The 27,618-nt window shown below is 35.3% G+C and overlaps 1 protein-coding gene across 2 annotated transcripts in view; it reads right to left on the bottom strand.

The window, feature by feature from the left end:
* sli (slit guidance ligand) overlaps nucleotides 1-27,618 on the bottom strand; it is a 799,923-nt gene that overhangs the window by 597,383 nt on the left and 174,922 nt on the right. The window lies entirely within an intron of this gene.

Raw genomic sequence — 27,618 nt, forward strand, 5'->3', positions numbered from 1 at the left:
ACAGGAGAATGGAGAAAGTTACACAACACAGAGCTGCACGCATTGATACTTCATCTGACATAATTAGTACCATAAAATCCAGACGTTTGAGATGGGCAGGGCATGTAGCAGGTATGGGCGAATCCAGAAATGCATATAGAGTGTTAGTTGGGAGGCCGGAGGGCAAAAGACCTTTGGGGAGGCCGAGACGTAGATGGGAAGATAATATTAAAATGGATATGAGGGAGGTAGGATATGATGGTAGAGACTGGATTAATCTTGCTCAGGATAGGGACCAATGGCGAGCTTATGTGAGGGCGGCAATGAACCTCCGGGTTCCTTAAAAGCCAGTAAGTAAGTAAGTAAGTAAGTAAGTATACCTTTATCCATTCATTTATTTATTTATTCATTCATTTACTTATTTATTCATTTTATTTATTTATTTACTTATACCTTTATTCATTCATTTAATTATTTATTCATTCTATCCATCGAACCATCCATCCGTCCATCCAGCTACCTACCAACCTACCTACCTACCTACCTACCTACTCACTCCCCACGCATCCACCCACCCACCTACTCACCCACAGATTCTTGATAGTGTATATTGATCAACTACAGATTATTAATAGTCTATATAAGTTAAATAAGCTACAGATTCTTGATAGTCTATATAAATCAACTACAGATTATTAATAGTTTATATAAGTTAAATAAGCTACAGATTCTTGATAGTCTATATAAATCAACTACAGATTATTAATAGTCTATATAAGTTAAATAAGCAACAGATTCTTGATAGTCTATATAAATCAACCACAGATTATTAATAGTTTATGTAAATTAAATAAGCTACAGATTCTTGATAGTCTATACAAATCAACTACAGATTATTAATAGTCTATATTAATCAACTACAGATTATTAATAGTCTATATAAATCAACTACAGATTATTAATAGTCTATATAAATCAACTACAGATTATTAATAGTTTATATAAGTTAAATAAGCTACAGATTCTTGATAGTCTATATTAATCAACTACAGATTATTAATAGTCTATACAAGTTAAATAAGCTACAGATTCTTGATAGTCTATATAAATCAACTACAGATTATTAATAGTCTATATAAGTTAAATAAGCAACAGATTCTTAATAGTCTATATAAATCAACTACAGATTATTAATAGTCTATATAAGTTAAATAAGCTACAGATTCTTGATAGTCTATATAAATCAACTACAGATTATTAATAGTCTATATAAGTTAAATAAGCTACAGATTCTTGATAGTCTATATAAATCAACTACAGATTATTAATAGTCTATACAAGTTAAATAAGCTACAGATTCTTGATAGTCTATATAAATCAACTACAGATTATTAATCGTCTATATAAGTTAAATAAGCTACAGATTCTTGATAGTTTAGATAAATCAACTACAGATTATTAATGGTTTACGTAAGTTAAATAAGCTACAGATTCTTGATAGTCTATATAAGTCAACTACAGATTATTAATAGTTTATATAAGTTAAATAAGCTACAGATTCTTGATAGTCTATATAAATCAACTACAGATTATTAATAGTCTATATAAGTTAAATAAGCTACAGATTCTTGATAGTCTATATAAGTCAACTACAGATTATTAATAGTTTATATAAGTTAAATAAGCTACAGATTCTTGATAGTCTATATAAATCAACTACAGATTATTAATAGTCTATATAAGTTAAATAAGCTACAGATTTTGATAGTCTATATAAATCAACTACAGATTATTAATGGTTTATGTAAGTTAAATAAGCTACAGATTCTTGATAGTCTATATAAATCAACTACAGATTATTAATAGTCTATATAAATCAACTACAGATTATTAATAGTCTATATAAATCAACTACAGATTATTAATAGTCTATATAAATCAACTACAGATTATTAATAGTGTATATAAATCAACTACAGATTATTAATAGTCTATATAAATCAACTACAGATTATTAATAGTCTATATAAATCAACTACAGATTATTAATAGTTAATATAGCTCAAATGAACTACAGATTATTGATAGTCTATATTAATCAAATACAGGTTATTAATAGCCAATATAGGTTAAATAAACTACAGATTATTAAGTATATATAAATCAACTACAGATTATTAATAGTCTATATAAATCAACTACAGGTTATTAATAGCCTATATAGGTTAAATAAACTACAGATTATTAAGTATATATAAATCAACTACAGTTTATTAATAGTCTATTGTCTAAAATATTGTATTACTGCGGATGTTACTGTGCAGTCCGTAGATCCGTGGATAAGAAAACAATCCCAGTCCTTTCATAAACATGGACTTAATGCATTTTGTAATCACACTCTTGAATTAAGAGTCTATTTAAATTAACTGAAAACCTCTAAATAATAATATGGAGTAATGCCATAACATAAAATACTTTATTATAGTCTCTTATGGTGCTATTCATAGACATTTCGCTAGCCCCCGCTACGAGCGTGCTAAACAGGATTCATATCATATATCGCTGACACTGGTTTATGAATACGAAAAACGTTAGTTCGCTGATCATCCACCGCAAGCCCGTGCTAAGAATGTCTATGAATAGGACCCTTAAATTCGATGATAATCATTTTTACTTAGTATTATGGAACGTTTGAAATTTTGCTTTCAAAATAATGAAATGACAAGTTACCCGATACACAATAAGCAATAATAATTAACTGCATTTTCTAATGCCTTAATTCTGTTGTCAGTTATGAGAATGTAGCTCCTCCATTGACCAAATATTGCAAACAAAGGTTTCCGGCAATTAGTCCATTGTGTCGCGCGCGAAAAGAAACATCCTGTATAAACACGACGGTTTAGTTTATCTATACTTCTAATGAAGTTCCTTCCTCAAATGAAGTTAGTGACTGACTTGATGGACGGACGGACAGACAGAAGGACAGGTGATACCCAAATACCGAGCGCACGCACAAGGTTCGAGAGGTTATGTAAACATGGAGGCAGCTCAGCTGTCTGCCACGTATTTCGTCAGATTCTCCATCAAAAGCGCCAGGAATGCGGCCAATCTACAAGATGGAACGCCCTACAAAAACAAACGTCTAGGAGGTGCGTGCGTTAAATTTAGAAGGGATGAGGGTTCCGCGAACTTTATGAATAATGGCGCGTGTTAAGTCGTCCACGCATGCGTGCGCGTGAAGACCACACACACCCGACGTAAGATAGATGAATCTCCTCGAGTGAATCGAGCCACAGAGTCAGCTCATCTATCAAACGAATCACGCCAAGTAATGTAGATATTTCACTTTCCACACCGCATATGAAACAGTTTGTACGATGCTGGGATAAGGTGTATTATTTTATATTAAATTTCATTACTATACACATCAACAAACGTTATATATTATAGTTTTCAGGATACTACCTGTTCCACTTTACGTTACCTCTCGGAGTGATGTCGCTACCGTCTCTGTTTACATCAGAACTACGGTGGCTGGGCAGCAAGCGGAGTTGCGGGGGTAGGAAACATAGTACAGAACGTGTTGCAATGCTATAGACAGTATGTAGGTTCTCGCATACCATGCAACGGTAGAATGGAAGCGATCATAGTATAACAGGATTCCTTGACGTCTGTAGTTCCTGTCAAAGTCATCTAGCTCTACTACTTTTGTGCGTCTTGGGTTTTTACCGGGAGTTGATATTTGAATGCCTAGTTTTTCTGCTCTTTCACACTCTTTCCCAATTGTTTTTATTGTTTTTTTCGCTTACCCCAACGGCTTTTGCTGCTCTTTCTACTGCTTTTGCTAAAGGTAGAATGACACCCGCCCTTTTTTCCTCTCTACAAAATTTCAATACGTTATAAATTATCTTCCTGCTTTGAGAATTGTACACTTTCGGGGATAGTTTCTTCTTTGGAGGAGTTTCCATATTTTGTCACAATTGCAATCCTTCCCTGAAAATTCCACACAGTACATTAGGCTATCTTATGGATTCGGTTATATAAAAACTAAACTGAACTTGATTGAATGCACAGTGTATTCAGTGATACTACAACTAAATAAATCACTAATCCAGTATTAGAATGGGTCAACGGCATGTAAACACGAAACGTTTCATTCAAAACACAGCATATTAAAAGATATTACGACTAAATGAATTACTAATGCAGTATTAAAATGCTTCAGTGGAGTATAAATACGTACCGTGCGATTCAATGCACAGTATATTCAATGATAATACAACTAAATAATTCACTAATGCAGTATTAAAAAGCTTCAACGGATTGTAGACACGTTCCTCACGCTGCTCTAGTCTAGACTGATAGACTAATATTCTCTCGCGACTGTACAGTGTATGACGTAACGGATGGTTCACGAAGACGCCGAGGGTAACGTGAGCTGAAACGGGTTGTACAGGGACATCAGTTTATTTTTACCAACATTTTTAACATTAACCTGGCTATACTCGGAAACACTGTTGCCCCCTTCCATTACAGGAGTTTGATGTTGCTAGTGCAATATGTAAACAAATCATTTTACTAGGTATAGGAGGAGAGAAAAGTAGTGTATCCATTTATGTTGTAGGGAAATACGATATTACGATTTTCAGTTTGATCATCACTTTTATGGAATTTATCAAAATACAGTAGAGTAGTAACATTTATTTTTTCAAAAACTCAACTTTTCAGGCGGCTATGTTCATTATGTAATGTCTACTTGATTTAGCATAATTAATTATTGTTGTTAACATACAATATAGAGAGTGCATTTAAATTGAGGGGCTCATAAGTAAAGGGCTGTAAGTGCACTTAAGTTACTTTTGAGAAAATGGGGTTTAAATATTTAAGCTTTCGTAAAATCGGTGAAATCTTTTATTTAAATTTTAATGTGTGATGAGATTAAAATATCCCTTTGCCACTTAACTCATGTTATTACAAATGTCACTAGCATTCCTTTGCTTCTAGCCACCTCAATTCAAAATAAGCTAATCTGAATTTTTAAACAAGTTGCTGAAAATGGTTGCCGTTCATTACAATGCAGGCTTCAATTCTTTACGCATATTATTAAAAACATTTTGAAGCATATTCTCTGAAATTGAATTTATCGTTTCTTGAATATACTTTTTTAGTACGATATCATTAATATAGGTTCTTTCTTCTACATAAAACGCAACCATATTTCTGAAACACACTATACACTGCAGTGTTTACTTCACTGCTTGAAGACTTTGAATGCAACAGCGGCCGTAAGTTTGTGTGTTTGACGGGAGCAAGGACATTAGTGAAGGGGTGGGAATTAAGTACATTCAGAAATGCAGGTACAATAAATATGCAAGTAAAAATAAAATGATGTCCCTGTACTTATGTTGTATGGCTATATTCTTATATTTGCGTATTATGTTAACGGACGTTAGGGCTAAGTTTTTACACAAAAAATTTGACAAAAATTAATTTTCGCTTTTTTATAAGAAAATGTTCTTTGGTCACTTAGGAAGTTGAAAGTAAGAGTTTTTGTGCCTCTATGTTTTCTTTTGAGGTCCAGGAGCGATTTTTATATAGACCTGCTCAATATGTGAGTAAAAAAAAAAAAAGGTAAAGGTATCCCCGTAACATGCCATGAAGGCATTTGGGGGGCATGGAGGTAGAGCCCCATGCTTGCCATGACCTCGGCACTAGAATGAGGTGGTGTTGTCAGCACCACGCTCTGACCGCCTTTTACCCCCGGGAAAGACTCGGTACTCAATTTTATAGGAGGCTGAGTGAACCTCGGGGCCGTTCTGAAAGTTTGGCAAAGAGAAAACATCCTGTCACCACCTGGGATCGAACCCCGGACCTTCCAGTCCGTAGCCAGTTGCTCTACCAACTGAGTTACCCGGCCGCCCAATATGTGAGTACTGAATGTAATTTCAAAAATTTGCCTTTTTCTCGAAATTAAATTTTTTATATAAAAGCAATAAATTGATGCTGTTCAAAATTCTCCATGCACGTGCAGTTTCAATGAAAATATTCGTACGTCTCCATGAATATATTATCTGACAAGCAAACATGCTAATGGGGATAGATAAAGTTTTTTTTTCTTTCACCATGTTAATAATGTCAAACCAAGTGCATATACAGATTTTGGCCACTCCATCGCAATTATGAGGCCGTCCAGAAATTGATTTTTCCTGGAGCCGTTTACAAAAAAAGAGCACAACTTCATGGAAAGATTTATTGAAACAGATACAGCGAATGTTGCGTTATTTTTCAACACTATCCCCACTGGAACTGAGAGATTTGTCATAGGCTACCACAGGTTCAATATTTGTATCCTTGTGTCGTGTTGTGCACATCTCTGTTGATCCCACGGTATGATAAATGTCACAATTCCAACGGGGAATATGTTGAAAGATGGGGCAAAATTTTCTGTATCTGTTCCAATAAATCTTTCCATGAAATTGTGTTTTTTTCTGTAAACGGCCTAAGGGAAAATCACTTTCTGGACTGCCTCGTAATTGCGGTCGAGTGACCAAAATCTGTATAAGCACTTCTTTTGACATTATTAACATTGTGAAAGAAAAAAAAAAAAGACTTTTTTATCTGCCCCTATCAGAACGCTTGCTTGTAAGATCTAACCTTTTTTTTTAATTTTAAAGCTTAATGTTTATATATATATATATATATATATATATATATATCACTAAAAATGAAGGAGCTCTGATAAATAGTATTACATGTATGACTGCTTGAAGATAGGCTATTTTACCATTACTTTGCATGCGATAACGACTAACTCCGCTTAATAGCCCTTGAAGTTCCAAATAATAGACGAATAATTAAAATTATCATCTCATCGTAGCTTAATAGTCTCTGTATTATCAACGAACAGTTGAATAATCACAATTATAGTCTCATTTTCTCTTAATGGCATTGTGGTTTTAAAAAAAAGTGATAAATTATGAATTAACATTACAATAAAATTATTATGCCACTGTATTTGTGGTTTAAAATTAATAGTTTGTTTGTCACAACTGCCTAAATTCAATCTAAATATTTGGTACAAGTTTTGTAACAATGGAATTTATTTTTAGGTTAATTTATGCATTATTGTTTACCGTTCAATGTTCTAATATTCAATTTTATGAATGCTTAAGTTATGTGCATCCATTCTTTGTTTATTAACAGAGTGTAAACAGTGTCGAGGAATTTCTCAAAATACAAATTTGGTGGTAGTAAAGCCTTCCTTTCCACAAAAAAAAAATATATATATATTTTGTTTTTAATTATGAAATATTATCTCATGTGCCTCCAAACTTAATTTCATTGCCATACATAAACTTGAAAATAGACTTGAAAATCGCGCCTGTTTTCCAAAACTGGGTAAAAAATACCCCACATCCAAGATAGTGTGACAAAAATTATATGTCCCAGGTTGCGGGTTAAAATTAATTACAGATTGCAAAGAAACAAGAAATATTCCTTTAAATGACAAAAAAAGGCATTTATTAGTAAGAAACACCTTAAAAGGACAACACAGGCAAAATAAAAATTGGCCCTATCGCTTTAATTTACTCCAAATCACATTTATATCTATGCAAATTATGATTTACTTCTACCCAGTAAAAAAGGAATTTTGCAAAACATCCGTGCTCTAGCTATTATCATCCACCCACACACCACAGTCACCCCTCACTCTGCGAAGTCTCAGCCAGAAAGCCTCCGAACAAATACAAAATGTTAGAAAATTGAGCATGTTGTACATTTGTATTAAACACAATTTGTATAATTAAAATTATCATCTAATATTCACTGACCAGCAATTGGCTGTCACATAAACAATTACTTATTTATTTCCACAGACAGTTGTATTAACCGACGAAGCTTAACAGACGAATCTCTTCATTCTGGTACATAATAGCACAAACACACGTTGAATGGGAGGAGTCCCACTGTGAGGCAGTAGGCTGTATCACATGGCCTTGGTATGAAGTCATGACGTTTAGGTGATTGGAGTGAGTGTCATTTGTTCTGGCGGATCCGTGCGCGCGCCGCCATCATGCTGAGCGGGCTCCACCTATCCCTATACCTACACAACGCCCCCATACGTCAAGCTACCAAATTATTTTTGACAATGTTTTCCGTGATACGATGATGTATATATCCTTCCCCATAAACTAAATTCAATGAGTGCCTGGTATTAAAATTAGCTCCGGCTTAGTTCACATACGAGCGCGAGCGACAAGAAGCTCACTTCACATACGTGAATGCATGGTGGAAACATAGTAGAGGTGTGGGATAAGCTGTGCGTGTTTTCGTTCAGTCTGCGCATGACGTCACCTTTACTGCAGGCCGCACTCGAATGACACAGTCAACATAACAGATTGTTGATGGTTAGATCTGCGTCCATAGATTTAAATGAATAAATAAAACTCATGGTTTGTGTATTCAGTAAATATTGACAGTATAGGCTATAATAGGGTCTATCTTGAAGTGATAACATTATAAAATAGTGAACAATAAATTAAATTCAAGAGTCAAGAAATAATGTAATATGGTAGTGCAACGTTAATAATTGTCTTCTGTAATATACACGTACTTTTATAATAATTATAATACATTATGCTACAAATATGCACAAAATTAGGCCCATGTATCACACAAATTATATTACACATGAATTCAAGTACAATAGGAACTACCTTGAAATGATAACGTAATAAAATTATGATCTATTACATATTAAACTCAAGTTTCAAGAAACAATGTGATATGGCAGTGTGCCATTAATAATATTGCCTTCTGTAATATACACGTGGTTTTATAATAATTACAATACACTGTGCAATAAATATATACATACTTAGATCTATACAGTTATTTATAACATACATTATTTTGTACATGAATTCAAATACTTTTGAACCTTCATTAACATATGTATATGAATTTCTTGGAATAATTTGTCATTATAGTAAACAAATATTTTTATATATTCAGGCTATTGGAGACATAATATAGTCTACTACATTATTTACCTTATTATTCCACTCACGACATAATATAATTTCACCATTATAAATCCCACTCTGTTAAGTAAATACTTATTCTTATGCAATCTTTTTCATTTTCTTTATAATATTTCTCTTTGAAATTCCAGACATTTTTATTATTTTATTAATTTCTTTAATTCTAATAAATGTTCTTGTTCTAACCAATGTCGTAATTACTTCTGGCGGAAGAGGAGAACTGATTTCTGCTTCGTTTTTCATGGCTGAATTAACCAAATTTACAGTCTTTTTTATTATAAATTTCTCATGAGAAACAGAAATTCCGTGCACATCTTAGAATATACTTCAACAAGCATGGCTACCAATTGCAGATCCTTAGAATGGAGAATTAAGTTTCCACGGGACACTGTAGTAATCGAGTCTTTTTGATTAGCAGAAGTTGACAATTTTGTGGTAATTCCAAGATTCGGCTATTGCTCCATATGTTTTGATGGAGCATATCCTGCAATACATTTTAATCCTTCCTGGGATATCCGCTGTCTTGCAGAGATTTCATATATTTTTTCTGGGAGGCCTATATTTTCTTCAGGATCTCGATCGTTGGTAAATTTAACCGGTTTCAGAATGCCTTTAAGAAATTCTGCCGTTGCACATAGTTCTTTCTGCAGATTATCATTGACTTCTGATTGGCTTGTACTAGGACCCACTATTAATGCCTCTTCTTCCGAAAGCAAATCGGAGGTGTTTTTGTTCTCACAAAACTGAGATAATGGATTTCGACCTAGTACGTACCACTTCAGTCTATGTTTAAAATCTAAAGCAGAGGGATGATCGTTTGTTCTACCCATGCTTATAATTTCCGAAAAAAAAAAGTTTTCTACCACATCTTGGTTAAGTTTTCTTGCGATGATGTATTCAATTTTGTACTTGTACCTCATTGCCTCATACAACAATGTTAATGATTTATTATTTAATAGAATCCCCTCCTGATAAGGTAATTTCCTGTTTGCTTCTCCTACTTTAACTGTGGTATGAGAGTATAATATTCTGATCTTGAAGGTTTATTCCGTAACTATGCAGCCCACTGTGGGTACCGAATTTAGAAACGGTATTAAATAAATCAAACCAATCATTAGTTAATTTTATTGCCTTTGAAGTTTCTTTCCATTCATTTGATCTCAACAGCTCGTTTTCACCACACCATTTCGAAGCTTTTGCAACTCTGTTGGAAAATAATTGTGCTGCCAAACTAACTTTTTGTCTTTGGGTACCACGGACACTTAAGTGTAACGGAGTTAACTTGTAAGCTAATTTTGTATCAGAGGACAAGGATGCACGTAAAAGTTCATGAATTGGTTCTGATGAAATGTTCAATCCGTTCAAGTTGAGACCATGATCTAGAAAGTGATTCATGTGTAATTTCAATAAATGTGGAGCGTCTGAAAAAAAATATTTCTCGAGTTGAATCATTTGGATTAGGAAAACTGCAATTTAGTTTGGTAGAAATTTTCAAATCATGCCACAATTTTCTGTTACTTCCACCTAAATCGCTAACTGTGGCCATAACTTGAAAACCACTGCCTTCTAACTGGCAAATTATGTCTGTTAGGATTTCTTTTGTCATTGTCTGATCATATTTATAGCATACGGGCTGCTTCCACCTTGCAAACAAACCGCGTGCAAAAACAACCTGCACTGCCTTATGAGGTCCAATTATTTGTTCTTCCCTACTGTCAAAAGAAACCTCCTCATTTAAATACATTTCATCAAATGCTAATACTGTTACACGATCTAACTCCGAAATATTTGTAGCTCTCGCCTTCATTAATTTTAAGACATCATGAAGTACCCCTTCCTCAAGCGATAATTGTTTTACTGCCCATTTTCTCAGAGTTGACAAATCAGGTAACGGGTAATTTAATTTTGTTCTTAAGTATCGGTATGTTTTTGGACTTAGGTTTCGAAGTGTTATTGCAGTACCGTAATATTCTACAGACCATTTCACCCTACGTTTTTTTATTCAAAAGAGCATCAATTTGCCCAATAGTGAAAAATGGTTTCAAAATTTCAGCCACTTTAGATTTAACTTCTGTTTGTCTAATGTTTTTCAATGAAATTACATTCTCATGTAATTTTCTTTTGTCTTCTTCATGTTTCCTGTTGGCAGCTGTCAATTCCTTAATCCTCGTTTCTAGAGAGTAATTCTTCTCTTCTAATTCTTGAATTCTTTGTATTAGTATTTGGCATTCCTCTGTGACAGTAGACTCAGTGGCTCCGCGATTTTCTATTGTTACATTAGTGCTGGATGCTCCTGTTGCGCTGAAGTGAAAGAAAGTTAACAGGTACAGTAGCCTACATGCAATCAGGGGCGTATTTAGGCCTCGGCAGACTAAGCAGCTGCCTAGGACGGCAGATTTGAGGGAGCGACTTTTAAGCTATTACTGTTAATTTTTTATATGTTTTTTAAATTTTATTCATAACTCTTTTAAAGAGTACATGAACTTAAACGCACAATGAAAAGGATATGAATAACATTGGCAACAATCAGTTCAAATTATGTATTGTAATTAATGTCTAGTTAGGTTTATTAAAGAAAATGTACTCAACGCAATGAGCTGCGATCGCTGTCTGCAGTAAAGATGACGTCACACGCCTCGGCAGCTATCGCAACAGCATGCGCAGTCCCACACCTTTACTATGTTTCCACCATGCGTGAATGTACGTCTGTATCCCAGTTTACGGGAAGTTGTAATTCTGTATTTAGCTTTCTGTTAAACCATTATTATTGCTACTGTAAGTTCTAATCGTATAATTGTAAAGCTGTTGGTCAGTAGTGGTGGAGTGTGATTTGAAGACCTAGGATTTTGTCACTGTGACGGGTTTATTGCTGCTTCCAACTGTGGTTATAGTTTCAAAATCAAAGCTCCGAGAACTCGTCATCTCCGACCGGTATGTGACTCATAGCGATGGCGACTGATGTATACTTGGTCAAAATGAAAGTAGCCGGCGCCTGAGAGACTAAGTTCGAATCGAGTATTTCCGTGAGTGCCAGGCTTTGTTCAAAAGATTGCGTATATTCTTCTAGTAGTTACAACAGTGAACATAACTATTAATCACTAAAATCTTCCGAGAAAATAATTCATATACGAGAATTAAAACAGACACACCGTTCAGAGTGTTTAAACAGTGAATATTGTAACACAACAGGTTTGTGGAGTATGACCACTGCTCGTTACAGTCCACACCTGTGGAGTAACGGTCAGCGCGTCTGCCCGCGAAATCAGGTGGCCCGGGTACGAATCCCGATCGGGGCAAGTTACCTGGTTGAGGTTTTTTCCGGGGTTTTCCCTCAACCCAATACGAGCAAATGCCGGGTAACTTTCGGTGCTGGACCCCGGACTCATTTCACCGGCATTATCACCTTCATTTCATTCAGACGCTATATAACCTAGATGTTGATACAGCGTCGTAAAATAACCCAATAAAATAAAATTGCTCGTTACAATGCCATTCTGACTGCAATAAAACTCTTAGCGTAGTTTGTAGAGCGATAGCTAATAGTTCGAGAGGTAAGTTTAAATCTTCGTGGAGTTACTAAACTTTTTTTTTTGTTGTCTTTTAAATGCATCAGCGAAATTATAACATGTTTTCGTCTTTTTTTATCCTTAGAATACTTTTCGCTCCATTATTTTTTTTTCGTGTTAATAGAAACTTTTGACGCTAGATGGAAGTAACACTAAAGACGACAATTAGGGGCTTTCGTATTAAAATGCTGTGTTAATTATTTTATTAATCCCTGCTGCTTTGCACTCTATTGCCTAAGTAACATTCAGTAAATATATTGACGCTTAAATAATTGGCAAGTTGTGCTACAGGGAATATGATTATTATACTAATATAAATCCGTGATCATCAGGGCTTAAACGTAGTTAATTGTAAACAAGAAGAAAACCATAATTCTGATGACAAAATATATCCTGAAATTTTGAAGGAACTAAAAACTCAACCAGTTTTAGATTGCATTGTTCAATATTAGTCTAATTGGAAACATCATTTGGAAAGAATGGTAATAGTAGACTCCCAAAGGCAATTTATGATTATGTACCACATGGCCAAAGATCTGTGGGTTGCCCTGCTAAGAGATGGAGTGAAAATTTTATGTGAGACCGTAACAGGCCTTGTGGCCTAACACTTGTCAGGCAGAAGAAGAGGAACTCATCCCTCTTAGCCCCAAATATTTTCCTAAGCACCTCATTCTCAAACACTCTTAACATCTTATGTAAACCTGGGTTTCAGGTGAAGCTCCCTGTGAAGCAGGCTTGAATAATTTGAAGGGAAAAATTGTTCCGGGGCAGAGTCTCGATCCCGGGACCCTTCGCTTAATGTGTGCACTCAAAGTTGGGTTTCTAGCGTCTTGTCACTCCACTTGAGTTGTGTGAATATAAAGGGAAAAATTGGGACTGTGTCGAGTGTAGTTCCTGGGTAGCTCAGTCGGTAGAGCATTCGTGCGCGAATCGAAGTCTCCCCGGATCGATAACCGGCCCCGAAACAATTTTTCCCTTGAAATTATTCAACTCTCAACATCTGTTCCTCTCTCTAAGTGAGAGTCCAAATTTCACAATCATACAGAACAACCGGTATTATTATTATTATTATTATTATTACTATTATAATTATTATTATTATTATTATTATTATTTTGTAAATGCCATAGGCAAATTATACGAGAATGCAACCTCTAGGATGTTTCGGAGGAATTTCTAGTTACAAAAGGCTTACGTCAAGGGTGTAGTTTATCCCCAAGTTTATTTAAGATATATATACAACAAGCTTTACAAAATTGGAAGAAGTGTAAAGATATGGGAATACCTGCTAAGCATTCTACAATTTATACTCTGTTATTTGCAGACGACCAGCTAGTTACAGCACAGAACTATGAGGACATAGAATAGAAAACTTATAGAAGAATATAATAAATGGGGTTTAAAAATAAATTTAGAGAAAACACTATATATGCCCTCTGGGGAGAAAATGAAAGATTTGGTTTTGGAAGATGGAACGGGATGTATCAAAGGATGTGAGGAGTGTGAATATTTGGGGGTAAAAATTAACTCAACATACAGCCAGGAAAGTGACATAAAATATAGAATTCAGGAAGATCGGCAATAGCTATGTTGAATGGGGTTTGGTGGGATAAGACAATAACAATTGAAACAAAACTCCAAATCTATAAATCTATAATAAGGAGTACTGTAACATATGGGGCGGAAACGTGGCATTTAAACACGAATCCCCTGGTAGAGGGGAAGAGAAGGCCTGATGGCCTTATCTGTACCAGGTTAAATAAATAAATAAATAAATAAATAAATTGAAAACCCTCTCCACTGAAATGAATTGTTTTAGACGTTCCACTAGACATTCTAAATTGGAAAAAATTCGAAACACAACCATTAGACAAGAAATGGGAGTTAATAGTACATTGTTAGATTTCGTTAGCTACAAGCAATTATAATGGTATGGCCAAGTACGTAGAATGCCAGAAACAAGACTGCCCAAACAGATTTTGGAATGGATTCCGCCAGGAAGAGGAAAGAAGGGAAGACCAAGAAAAACCTGGATGGACGATATAAGAAGTGGAATGAAGGAGAGAGACTTGGAAGAGTGGGATTGGGAGGCAAGAGAAGAATGGAGGAAGAAGATAAGAATTTAAACACTTTGGATACAGGAAGATGTAATTTACATTGTAACCTGTTAATAAATAAATTTATTAGCATTAGCATTATTATTATTATTATTATTATTATTATATTATTATTAGAGAGGGTTTTGAATTGAACCGGTTACATCAGCTGCTTGTCTATGCGGATGACATAGATATGTTAGGAGAAAATCCACAAGCGATTAGGGAAAACATGGGAATTTTACTGAAAGCAAGTAAAGAGATAGGTTTGGAAGTAAATCCCGAAAAGACAAAGTATATGATTATGTCTCGTGGCGAGAATATTGTACGAAATGGAAATATAAAAATTGGAAATTTATCTTTTGAAGAGGTGGAGAAGTTAAAATATCTTGGAGCAACAGTAACAAATATAAATGATACTCGGGAGGAAATTAAACGCAGAATAACTATGGGAAATGCCTGTTATTATTCGGTTGAGAAGCTTTTATCATCCAGTCTGCTGTCAAAAACTCTGAAAGTTAGAATTTGTAAAACAGTTATATTACCGGTTGTTCTGTATGGTTGTGAAACTTGGACTCTCACTTTGAGAGAGGGACATAGGTTAAGGGTGTTTGATAATAAGGTGCTTAGGAAAATATTTGAGGCTAAAAGGGATGAAGTTACAGGAGAATGGAGAAAGTTACACAACACAGAACTGCACGCATTGTATTCTTCACTTGACATAATTAGGAACATTCAATCCAGACGTTTGAGATGGGCAGGGCATGTAGCACGTATGGGCGAATCCAGAAATGCATATAGAGTGTTAGTTGGGAGGCCGGAGGGAAAAAGACCTTTAGGGAGGCCGAGACGTAGATGGGAAGATAATACTAAACTGGATTTGAGGGAGGTGGGATATGATGATAGAGAATGGATTAATCGTGCACAGGATAGGGACCAATGGCGGGCTTATGTGATGGCGGCAATGAACCTCCGGGTTCCTTAAAAGTCAGTAAGTATTATTATTATTATTATTATTATTATTATTATATTATTATTATTACAGTATTATTATTATTATTATGAGAGGTAGTGTCGTTTTCATCACCAAGGTAACGTTGCTATCTTCACAAGGGTACTGTGCACCACAACAATGTTCCACCCTCCCCCGAAGGGGTAATTAGGCCTCACTTAGAAAAGGCGCACCCTTGTGCTGCTCTAATGAAATTAATATCCCTTTACACACTGAGTCGCAACCTAGCAGCCCAACCCAGAATCTCAGGCAGCTCCATGAATGTTCCTCGTACTCCTGAGCACGCGATTGCGGTAGACGAAACTGCACACGTCTCAACATAAATGTCTGTCACATACGTTAAAACTGGATATAATCTCAATGGTTCCATTATATTCACAAAATGACACAACATTTAAAATTCGAACTAAAAATAGTGTAAGTACATAAATATCCTATGATCATTCATTATTGAAGGGACTGCGTATTTCTTCTTATTTCGTTTTGTGAAAATATATAACATTCTAGTTAAATTTTATTTAAGATGAAATAAAATTTCCCAAATTTACTTAATTACTAATCTCAATAATAATATTCAGACTATCACTCTGATATTGCACTCGCGAGGATTCTCCTGCGAATACTGAATCGACGTTTATATTCAAGAGAAATTTAGCTTCAGAAAGCGAAAAGTACGCGTGAGATACAAGTGGACTGCTGAGAACAATCGGCGAGAGATAGCTCGAGCAATATTAAGAAGTGTATGCGGTATTTGTAGATTTCGAAAAGGCTTCTGGTAGAGTTGATTTGAAGAAACTTATGAGACTCTTGAAGAGAATTGGTTTGAATTGGAAAGAGAGAATGCTCTTCAGGAATCTTTATATGAAACGAATCAAAGACAGTATTGCAGAAGAAATGACAGAGGGGAAGTGGAATAAGGAGAGTATGACAAGGATGCCCTTTATCACCTACCCTGCTCAACTGTTTTCATAACATGGGAGGGGTAATAGTAGGAGGAAGGAGAATAAAGTGATAAGATTTGCGTTGTTAGCAGAAGAAATGCTACTAAAGAATATGCTACTGGAGCTAAATTACAAGTGTCAGTAGTATGGGATGGAAATAAATGCAAGTAAAATGAAGATCATGGTTGTCAGATGCTAAATAAAGAAGGTAAAGTTGCTAATTCGAAATGAAGCAGTAGAGCAAGTGGGCAGTATCAAAAATACTTTGGCATATTATAAACAGGAACATGAGCTGCTGCCAGTAAGTCAAAAGTAGAATAGCAATGGCGAAGGAAGCTTTTAATAGAAAAAGGAGCATCTTGTGCGAGCCTCTGAAAAAAGAAATGAGGAAGATATTAGTAAAGTGTTATGTGAGGAGTGTGGCATTCATGGGACAGAAACATGGACATTACAACGAAGTGAAAAGGACTGGAAACATTTGGAGTGTGGATATGAAGAAGAATGGAGGCAGAATAAGCAATGAATCTTTTCTAGAAAGAGTGGGGTGAAGAAAGTCTAAAGCTGAAACTGATCAGGAAGAGAAAAAGTAATTTGGCTGGATCAATGGCTGAGAAGAAACTGAAGGATGCACTGAAAGGAATGGTGAACTGGAGAAAAGTTCGGGGCAGAAGAGGATATTAAGTGACAGATAACTTAAGATATTTGGTACATGCGGAGATTAAGAGAAAGGCGGAAAAAGTAAAGATTGAGAGAATGCTGGGTTTGTAGTATTGGGCAGAAAATCATGAATTCTCAATAACTTTAATAGTTTAGGACTGTTTCCTTATATTTACACCAGTATCCTTAGTTCGGAAGGAAAATTGATTAAAAAATAAATTTTATTATACGGTAGTTGTATTTATCATCTCAACGTCTCAGAATTTTCTCTGTAGTTCAAAACTGAGGTCTGTAGGGCATACAGTATGCCTACGTTATTCTCATTTATGACGATAATGATGATGATTATGCAATTTGGTATCTTGCTTTTTTACAATTGAAGTATTTCAGAGACGAAACTGAAGAAATAATAGGTTCAAAAAGAATTTAACACAATTTCATTTATCAGGGCAGGGTTACACGTCAAAATGCGTCGAAATCTTCCAAAATGCAAAGAACTGCTCAGCAACATACTAAACAAAAATCAACAGTGAATCAGCAGCGTTAGGAAAAAAAGCAAAAATTTCAACTCGTCCGGGTCCGCCTCCAACAGCGTGCACTACATAGTGGGCCACGCACGCACACACGATCGTCGTCTGTCAGCTGTCGACAGATGAAGGGAGCCGCGAAGCGTTGCTCACTTGTCTCTGGTTTTTGTTTGCTGTTCATGACGTATAAGAGAGGCGAATATAAATTGTTTACCAAAAGTGTGAAAACAAATGCTAGAGAAAAATGTGGTGCGGCAAGATCAGAGACAGGATCCTGCAACAATATTATGGTTCAATATTAATTCTCGAAATCTTGTCTATTTCCCCGAGTGCAATTTCTCGAATCAAGGGTTTATAAATATGCAAACGTTGCGGTGTACTATTATTCTTTTGTTCAAAATAATCTTTATCCACGCGTTGGTTTTTGATGCTGTTTCAAGAAAGTAAATAAAAAAGAAACAAGGACAGAAGCACTGCCATCGTGATCTAAAACAGGCTGTAAGGCAGACCACGTGACTCGCTTAACAGCTGATCGCGAAGGGCGGTCTTTCAACCATATCAATTAGTTGGAGTACATGAAAAATAACATACATTTCTCTGAAATGCAGTGTAATTGCGTCAGTAAAATTTTAAACAGTGACTGTGAGACACTTGAAACACAATTCACTTGCAACGTAAGATATAATATTATTTTTGGTGTAAAAATTACGTTCTTGCAGGCAAAGTTTGTATGTGTAATACCTGCCTTTATTTTGATTAAACATTGCGCCCTTATATGGTTAAGTGAATTTTTGGTGTTATAAACAGTAAATATGTGTAATAATATACACATGAAAGTGAAACATTGACTGGGATGTAAAGTAAATTATGATTAGGCCTAAGTGCAGCGTACTGATGTTACTCTTGTGTAATCCATTATTGTTAGTTTACAGTATTTGTTTTATTAAATTTAATTATTGCGCCCTTCTTATGTGTAAATAACCTACATTATAAATAATACGACGTTTGATAATATACACAATTTGAACTAAAAGCGAGATACATATAGAATATTGTGAAAAATTATACCTTATAGTTTTCATTACTGTTACAGTATCTAGTATTTTAATTAATTGAAATAAAGCACGCTCACTTCATTACGAAATTCTTGCACATTCATTTAAGCACGTTTCAACAATTTTCAGTTGCATCGCACGCATATTTTGATGTGTTGAAAATATATATGTTTACTCTATCAGTACTTTCCTTATTTCTATAATCGCAATTATGCATCATAATTAAGCATAACGCTACGTATAACTTGTAAATGCAATTTGTCTACACTTCAATTGTATTTATTCGTTTCATACGGTACTCCAGTCTGATTAGTTTAATATGTTACCAGGCCTGAACTAGCGCTGAGGTAGTTCCCTTCGTATTCATACACCTTGCATATACTAATTAGTTCGGTTAGTTCAGGCTTTTATTATGCCTTGCTTAGAGGATTAAATGCATCTCCACAAAAAATAAATTCAACTGTTTTCAGTTCAGAAATTACCGGAACTATACCTTAGCGCTAGTAAGTAATATAACCGTATGAACATTTCATAGGAGGGAGTGTGGTGAATTTTCTACTTTTAAATAAGGAAGATAACCGTATTCTGAATTTTATCCTAAATATATTATTCTTTATTAAATATCAAAATAGCTTTCGTTCTCAACTTAAAATGTTGACGCAAATAGGTTATGTTAACATGCTGAATTCTCTTCACATAAAAATAACACAGTTTTATAATCCTGCCACATTATGCAACAAATAAATGGAACTTGTGCACACATTACATTGAATAACAATTTAATTGTTTTATTTATTTGTTCCCTACTATACTGGGTCGTATTTAATTCTATTTATCTAACCTACCAGATGAAGTAACACACAACCGTACGTACCTGCACTAATTTCATAGGAGGGACTGTGGAAAATTTTCTACCTACAAGTAAGGAAGATAGAAGTGCTAAATTAAAATCACAATATAAATCATTCTTCTTTATTAAATCTCAAAATAGCTTCCATTCCAAACTTAAAATGTTGATGCAAACAGGTTATGTTAACATGTAAAACTCCGTTCACATTAAAATAACACAGTTTTGTAATTATTTCTGCAACATATTATGCAATAAGAAGTGAACGTATCTTATACACACATTACACTAAATAAAACTGAGCACCGACACGCATTAAAGTAATATATTTCACTCAGCTCCGTATACTCAGATAGAAAAGCCCGACCCATCGAGTGACGTCACACATCCTGCATTACGGCCTGGTCTAGATCACTATGGCAGTGACAGAAGTAAAAAGTAGAGATGGTGGAAATAATTCAAATACCGATATACCTATTGATATTGCAATATATTGCAAACCTAATTTCGATAAACGATATATATTGCAGAAAATACATCGATATATCGAAGCGATTCGATATATCGCTATTCCGTTAGCAAATTAATAGATACTAATGCAATTCCATTTGCAGGTGTGCATTTATTACAATAAACTTACTTACATTTTAATAGCCTATTCCTTATTAGCATTGAAATTAACATAAGTCAAAAGATTAAATGTAAAATTGGAACGATAAACAATACATTTTCAATACCATAATTATTATGTAGTTCCTAACCTAAATCAAAATGATGTAGGAGGTAAGATGAGCTTAAATGATACAATGGGAAAGTGTTAAGTGAACTCTATATGGGTCAGTATTTGATATTGAAACATTCATTCATTCATTCATTCATTGTGTTCTATCCAAGGGCAGGTCTTTCACTCCAAACCTAGCATTCTCCAGGCTTTCATATTTTCTGCCTTCCTCTTTATTATATATATACACATTCATAGTATTCTGCTCAAGGGCAGACCTTTCACTGCAAACCCGGCATTCTCCAGTCTTTCATACTTTCTGCCTTCATCTTTGTCTCCGCTTATGATCCATACATCTTACTGTCATCTATCATCTGATATCTTCTTCTGCCTCAAACTCTTCTCCCGTTCACCATTCCTTCTAGTGCTTCCTTCAGTAGGCAGTTTCTTCTCAGCCAGTGACCCAACCAATTCCTTTTCCGCTTTCTGATCAGTTTCAGCATTATTCTTGCTTTATCCACTCTTTCCAACACAGCTTCGTTTCTTACTCTGTCTGTTCATTTCACACGCTCCATCATTCTCCATATCCGTTTTCCAAATGCTTCTATTCGCTTCTCTTCACTTCGTAGTAATGTCCATGATTCTGCCCCATAAAATGCTACACTCCACACAAAGCACTTCACTAGTCTCTTCCTTAGTTCCTTCTTCGGAGGTCCGCAGAAGAAGAAGAAGAAGAAGAAGAAGAAGAAGATGATGATGATGATAGGGATAGAATTTTTTTGTACTAAAATATATAATAAGAAAACAATGTCAGTACTAGGTTGTGCATAGAAATCCTAGCCGTAAACGAATCTCAAACCAGTATTATATTCTTGTTTCTCTTTTCATTTCAAAACATAGAAATAAAAGTTTTAAAGTCAGACAGTTCCTTTTCAGAGTGGCTGTTGCTCCTGCCTTGGAGAACATTAATACTAAAACAGTAGATAAACCTCCCGTCTCAGTTTCATGTCCGCATACGTTGCATTTTGAATTTGGTAAAGTAAAGTAAAGTAAATCCATGGCGCTACAGCCCATGAAGGACCAAGACCGACCAGCCGGCTGCTGGCCTCACGTACACATGCCGAAGCAGAGGTGAACGATCATCCAAACAGAATGGAAGTATCGTGTGGTTAGCACGATGATCCCCCCAGCCGTTATAGCTTTTTGCGAAACCGGATTTTTGCTATCTATTTATTTAGTGGTATTTATTTATTTAACCTGGTAGAGATAAGGCCGTCATGCCTTCTCTGCCCCTCTACCAGGAGATTCCAACTACAATATGAACAATAAAATTACAATTAGTATTAAATTTACAATTGCAATTACAAATAACATTACATTTATTATTAAATTTACAATTACAATTACAATAAAATCAAAGTACGAAAAGATTACCTGAATAATTAAAGCTAGATAATTTATCATAGAGAAACAAAGAATATTTTATATTTACTGAATTACAAATTAAATCTAGAATAACAAAATTGTATAGTGATGAAATTACTGAATATTGAAATATTTTGTGATAGATTAAAGAAACTATTTACAAGAAATCAATTACTGACCTATCTATGGTAGCTCCCCAAGTACATCACGATGCTGGGTGGGCACCGGTCTCATACACTGGCCAAAATTTCATGAGAAAATTTCTTCCCACATGAGGATTCGAACCAGCGAGTCCTAGGCATGATGCCTTAGACCACGACGCCACGGCGAGGGACTTTTGAATTTGGTACTCCATATTAAACAGTTTGAATTCGCATTCCAGACCAGCCAATCAGAGATAGGCATTGAATGGATTGGGTATTTCAAGGTTGCAGAATTATGTAACTGCCCACTTTCATTAACGCCATCTCTCAGGGAATTATCGGAGTTAACTAGTGTAGATTTTATTGTTCATAATAATTCCACAAAAAACAAATACAAAAAAACCGATAAATTTATGAGAAAACCGATATATTATACGATATATTGCATCAAATTTTCGATATCAATATATCGATATATCGAAACGAAAATATCGGTATTTCGTAAAAATCGATATATCGTTCCCATCTCTAGTAAAAAGTGACAATGGATTACGTGAAACTAAAGAAAGAGGAAATAATTTAAATATCGATATATTGATATTGCAAACCTCATTTCGATAACACCTGCAGTAGTTGAGTGGTCAGGTCACTCAGGCGGCCGGGTTCGAGTCCCGGTCAGGTTTGGGATTTTTCATTTGACATAGCGACACTTGTGGCGAAGAAGATCGCAGTTGGGGGTTTTTCTCGAGGTTCTCCCGTTTGTCCCCGTAATAGGCATTTACATAATTCCGTCACCATTTCTCCATTTCGTCGACATTCCATAGCGTTCCCCGATCGCCGGCTGTCGACACACGGAGGGGGCTGGCCTAGGGACGAGGTGGATTGTCTCCTCGACACTTGGGTACGCAGCGAACCTTAGTGTAGTCAGCTGGTGTGGGTTTGGGAATGCGCCTAACTTGAGGGTTAGCGCAATAGACCTTAACAAGTCGCATCACTGGGCCAAAGTGCCCCCCTCCTGTAAATTCAATTCGATAATCGATAGAAAAAATATCGACATATCGAAACGATTATCGCTATTCCGTAAGCCAATATTAATAGATATTAATGCAATTAGCTACACGAGTAGCTTAATATCAAAGGCGGACACCTGACCCTCAGATCGAAATATAGATAGATGTAGATTCTTACACAATTTTTCATGCTCTTCTCAGTTATAGTGAAACCATATGCAAACTCTAACAGTACATTTATAAAAATAAATTGTGTTAAAATGTTACAAAGAGCACTGAAAAAAGAAGTGCCTCTAGATCAAAGCTATAGAGACGACAGATGTCCGTCTTTGATATTAAACTACTCATTTTCAGTTGTACATTTATGACAATAAACTTACTTAAATTTTAATATGCCTTATCAGCATTGAAATTAACACCATAACCATCAATTATTGTACAATTGTAACGATAAACAATACATTTTCAATATCATAATATTATGTAGCTCGTAGCCTAAATCACATTATGTGGAGCCACAGTCTAGTACATACAGTAACGAAGCTCAATACGCTGTAAATATGCATCTATAGATAGTTGCTAAACACTAGGATGCTAATATCGCCTCATTACAGACAATGCGAAATAGTACCGTCACAGTCTATTTTTCCTAGCACCCTCACAACTCAAGCTTCGTGACTGTATATACTAGACTGTGGTGGAGCTAAGGTGATCTTAAATGATGCAATGGGAAAGAGTTAAGTGAAGGGTCAGGATTTGATCCTCCTACCTAACGACGTAATCATTTCAAATGTAAGTAAACATTACTTAGAATGTTACAAGTTAAAAAAAACTTCACAATTGATTAGATACAATGCTTCTATAGTAAGTTCCCATTGGAAGTTATTGTTACACTCCAACATTGCAAACATCAATGGTGATTATTATAGGGATAGAATATTTATGCACTAAAAGATATAATAAGAAAACAATGTCAGTACTAGATTGCGCATAGAAATCCTAGCCCTAAACAAATATTATACCGCTATTAAATCCTTGTTTTCTTTCCATTTCATAACATAGAAATAAGTTTTGATCAGATTGTTCCTATTGAGAGTGGAGTTGCTACTGCCTTCTCTTTTCTCTTCTGTGCGGTTTCGTTACGCTCGTTGCTTTTCTTACGCTGATGTGTCAGCCATTTTGATTTTGTGACGCACTGAAAATTATTTTTTCTTAATATACGATTTATTTTTTTAAACCCAAATATTAATTATGAAGTGAAGAGAAACGACTACAAGCATTTGAAATGTTGATATCGAGAAGAATGGAGCGCGTGAAATGGACAGACAAAATAAGAAATGAAGCTGTGCTAGAAAGAATGGCTGAAGAAATAATAATAATGCTGAAACTGATCAGGAAGCTGGGTCACTGGATAAGAATAAATTGCCTACTAAAGGATACACTGGAAGGAATGGTGAACGCAAGAAAAGTTCGGGGCAGAAGAAGATATCAGATGATAGATATTATTAATATACATGGGTCGTGTGGGGAGACAAGAGAAAGGCGGAAATTAGGAAAGAGTGGAGAATGCTGGGATTGCAGAAATTTATGAATGAATCCCAAGCCTCGCTGGGACACCAACCCGGATCCTCTGTGTTATACGTTGTTGGCATACAACGGTATTATTAGGGCTCGGAAGTTGTTGACCTAAAAATCACAGAAAAATGGCCTATAAAATGACCTTAAATTTCTGAAAAAAAAAAATGACATTAGAATTTAAAAAAAATGACCATGATCATAAGGGTAAAATGTAAAAATAGTAAGGTACCTGGGGGTATTATGGCCCAGCATGTTATAAGGCCCACTACCTAGTTTTGCCATTAGTTATACACTTTTGCAAAATACAGCAACAGCTCTTAAGACCTATTTCTTCTTGCATTCGAGTGAGGTATAAAGAAATTAGATTCTCGTTCTTGTTTGTAGCTGACTGGCACCAACAAGTTACGTGTGATTATTTCTGCTTTCATTATAAAATTCTGCAAAATTTAAGTTGATATTTAATCGTTTTACTGTGTGTTATTAATATAATATTAAATGCACGTTATTGTGTAAACATTAAGAAGATTGGGGCTACCGTGAAACTTTCGCTAATGAGCATATGATCACTCAATAAATTAAAATTGGCGCGAAGTAACAGAGCAGGAAATAAGGCCCATGAAATAAATACGTTAAAACGCCCACAAGTTCATAGAAGTCCCTGAACTATAAATTTCAAACTCTGAAGCACAATCTTTTTTGCAAGAAATGAAACAAACGAAAGACTGACAATTCCTAATGCAGAAAGAGCATTGGATGAACCATCCGAATTTGTAAACATCTAGGGGACGCGGATGTGTTCTGTCTGCGAAGAGAATTGTTGTAGATATGCATGTGTGTGTCTCTTGTGAATGTTGGGTGCACGATGAATGTGTATGTCTCACTGAGGAAAAAACTGAAGACTTTGTATGCCCAAATTGTGTTCAAAACTTATATTCTTTACTGTGGGCCTTATTACCTGTCACAGCAGGATATAAGACCCAGTGACATGATGTTAATTTTCATTGCTCACAGCATTTCTGTGTCTGTTTGAATATTTATTTGAAGTAAAATATTATAGGATAACTATAAAAGTATGCTATTCCATTATTTAAAAATTCCTAAACGTCTCCGTTTCAAAGAGAGAACGTTTTATTCCTTAGGTTGGACTTATTACCCCCGGTTACCTTATATTTTCATCTATGGAAAATACATTGTCACCAAAATCAGTCACTAACTGTCGCAAAAAAAAAACTCTGTTTTCTTTTATTTTCGAAATTTTTATGTCTTCATTTGTGAGATACAATGTGCCGACTGCGGGCACTGTGGCTGGAGTATGTGTTCTGTTTTGAGGATGATGATCAGAAGTCCAGGATGATGCAACCATAAGGAAAATTCCTGCAAGACGCAATCTAATTCCGTGAGCAATCTGCAATAGATTCTCGAATATAGACTACGACTACAGCGTAAAAGAAATCCGTTCAGAAGGAGAAAAGGGCAAAAATGCAACAAGAAGTGCAACATTTCCTAAAAAATGACCAATAGACAATAAAAGACCGAAAAATGCTAAATTATGCAAAATAAAAGTATGCTATATTGGTTCGTGTTGAAGTGAAACGCGTTTGTTTTGCATTCTGCATTTCTGTGATGTCTCAGAAAAAAAATATATTTCATCAACTTCAGAGCCCTAGTTGTTATCAATGTAAAGAATATCACTTTTCGTGACGTCGTACAAAATATTGTCCAATATTCTTTTGAGGAGATTAACTTCGAACGTAGATGAAATTATTGGGGATCATCAGTGCGGTTTTAGGCGTAATAGATCGACTATTGATCAGATTTATTGTGTTCGACAGATATTGGAGAAAAATGGGAGTATAAGGGTACAGTACATCAGTTATTCATAGATTTCTCGGCAAGACAGAAGTTTTATATAATATTCTTGTTGAATTTGGTATACCCAAGAAACTAGTTCGATTAATTAAAATGTGTGTCAGTGAAACTTACAGCAGAGTCCGTATAGGCCAGTTTATATCTGATGTTTTTCCAATTCACTGCGGGCTAAAGCAAGGAGATGCATTATCACCTTTACTTTTTAACTTCGCTCTAGAATATACCATTAGGAAAGTTCAGGATAACAGAGAGGGCTTGGAATTGAATGGGTTACATCACCTTCTTGTCTATGCGGATGACGTGAATATATTAGGAGAAATCCACAAATGATTAGGTAAAACACGAAAATTTCACTTGAAGCAAGTAAAGCGATAGGTTTGGAAGTAAATTCCGAAAAAACAAAGCATACGTTTATATCTCGTGACCAGAATATTGTACAAAATGGAAATATAAAAATTGGAGATTTATCCTTCGGAGAGGTGGAAAAATTCAAATATCTTGGAGCAACAGTAACAAATATAAATGACACTCGGGAGGAAATTAAACGCAGAATAAATATATGGGAAATGCCTGTTGTTATTCGGTTGAGAAGATTTTGTCATCTAGTGTGCTTTAAAAAAAATCTGAAAGTTAGAATTGATAAAACAGTTATATTACCGGTTGTTCTGCATGGTTATGAAACTCGGTCTCTCATTTTGAGAGAGGAACAGAGATTAAGGGTGTTTGAGAGTAAGGTTCTTAGGAAAATATTTGGGGCTAAGAGGGATGAAGTTACAGGAGAATGGAGAAAGTTACATAACGCAGAACTGCACGCATTGTATTCTTCACCTGACATAATTAGGAACATTAAATTCAGACGTTTGAGATGAGCAGGGCAGGTAGCATGTATGGGCGAATCCAGAAATGCATATAGAGTGTTAGTTGGGAGACCAAAGGGAAAAAGACCTTTGGGGTGGCCGAGACGCAGATGAGAGAATAATATTAAAATGGATTTGAGGGAGAAAGGATGATAGAGACTGGATTAATCTTGCATAGGATAGGTATTGTTGGCGGGCTTATGTGAGGGTGGCAATAAACCTACGGGTTCCTTAAAAGCCATTTGTAAGTACTGTTCTTCAACCAGGAGATCAACCGTGAAAGGAATGTGC

The sequence above is a fragment of the Periplaneta americana genome, chromosome 2 (assembly GCF_040183065.1).
Source record: "Periplaneta americana isolate PAMFEO1 chromosome 2, P.americana_PAMFEO1_priV1, whole genome shotgun sequence".
NCBI lineage: Eukaryota > Metazoa > Arthropoda > Insecta > Blattodea > Blattidae > Periplaneta > Periplaneta americana.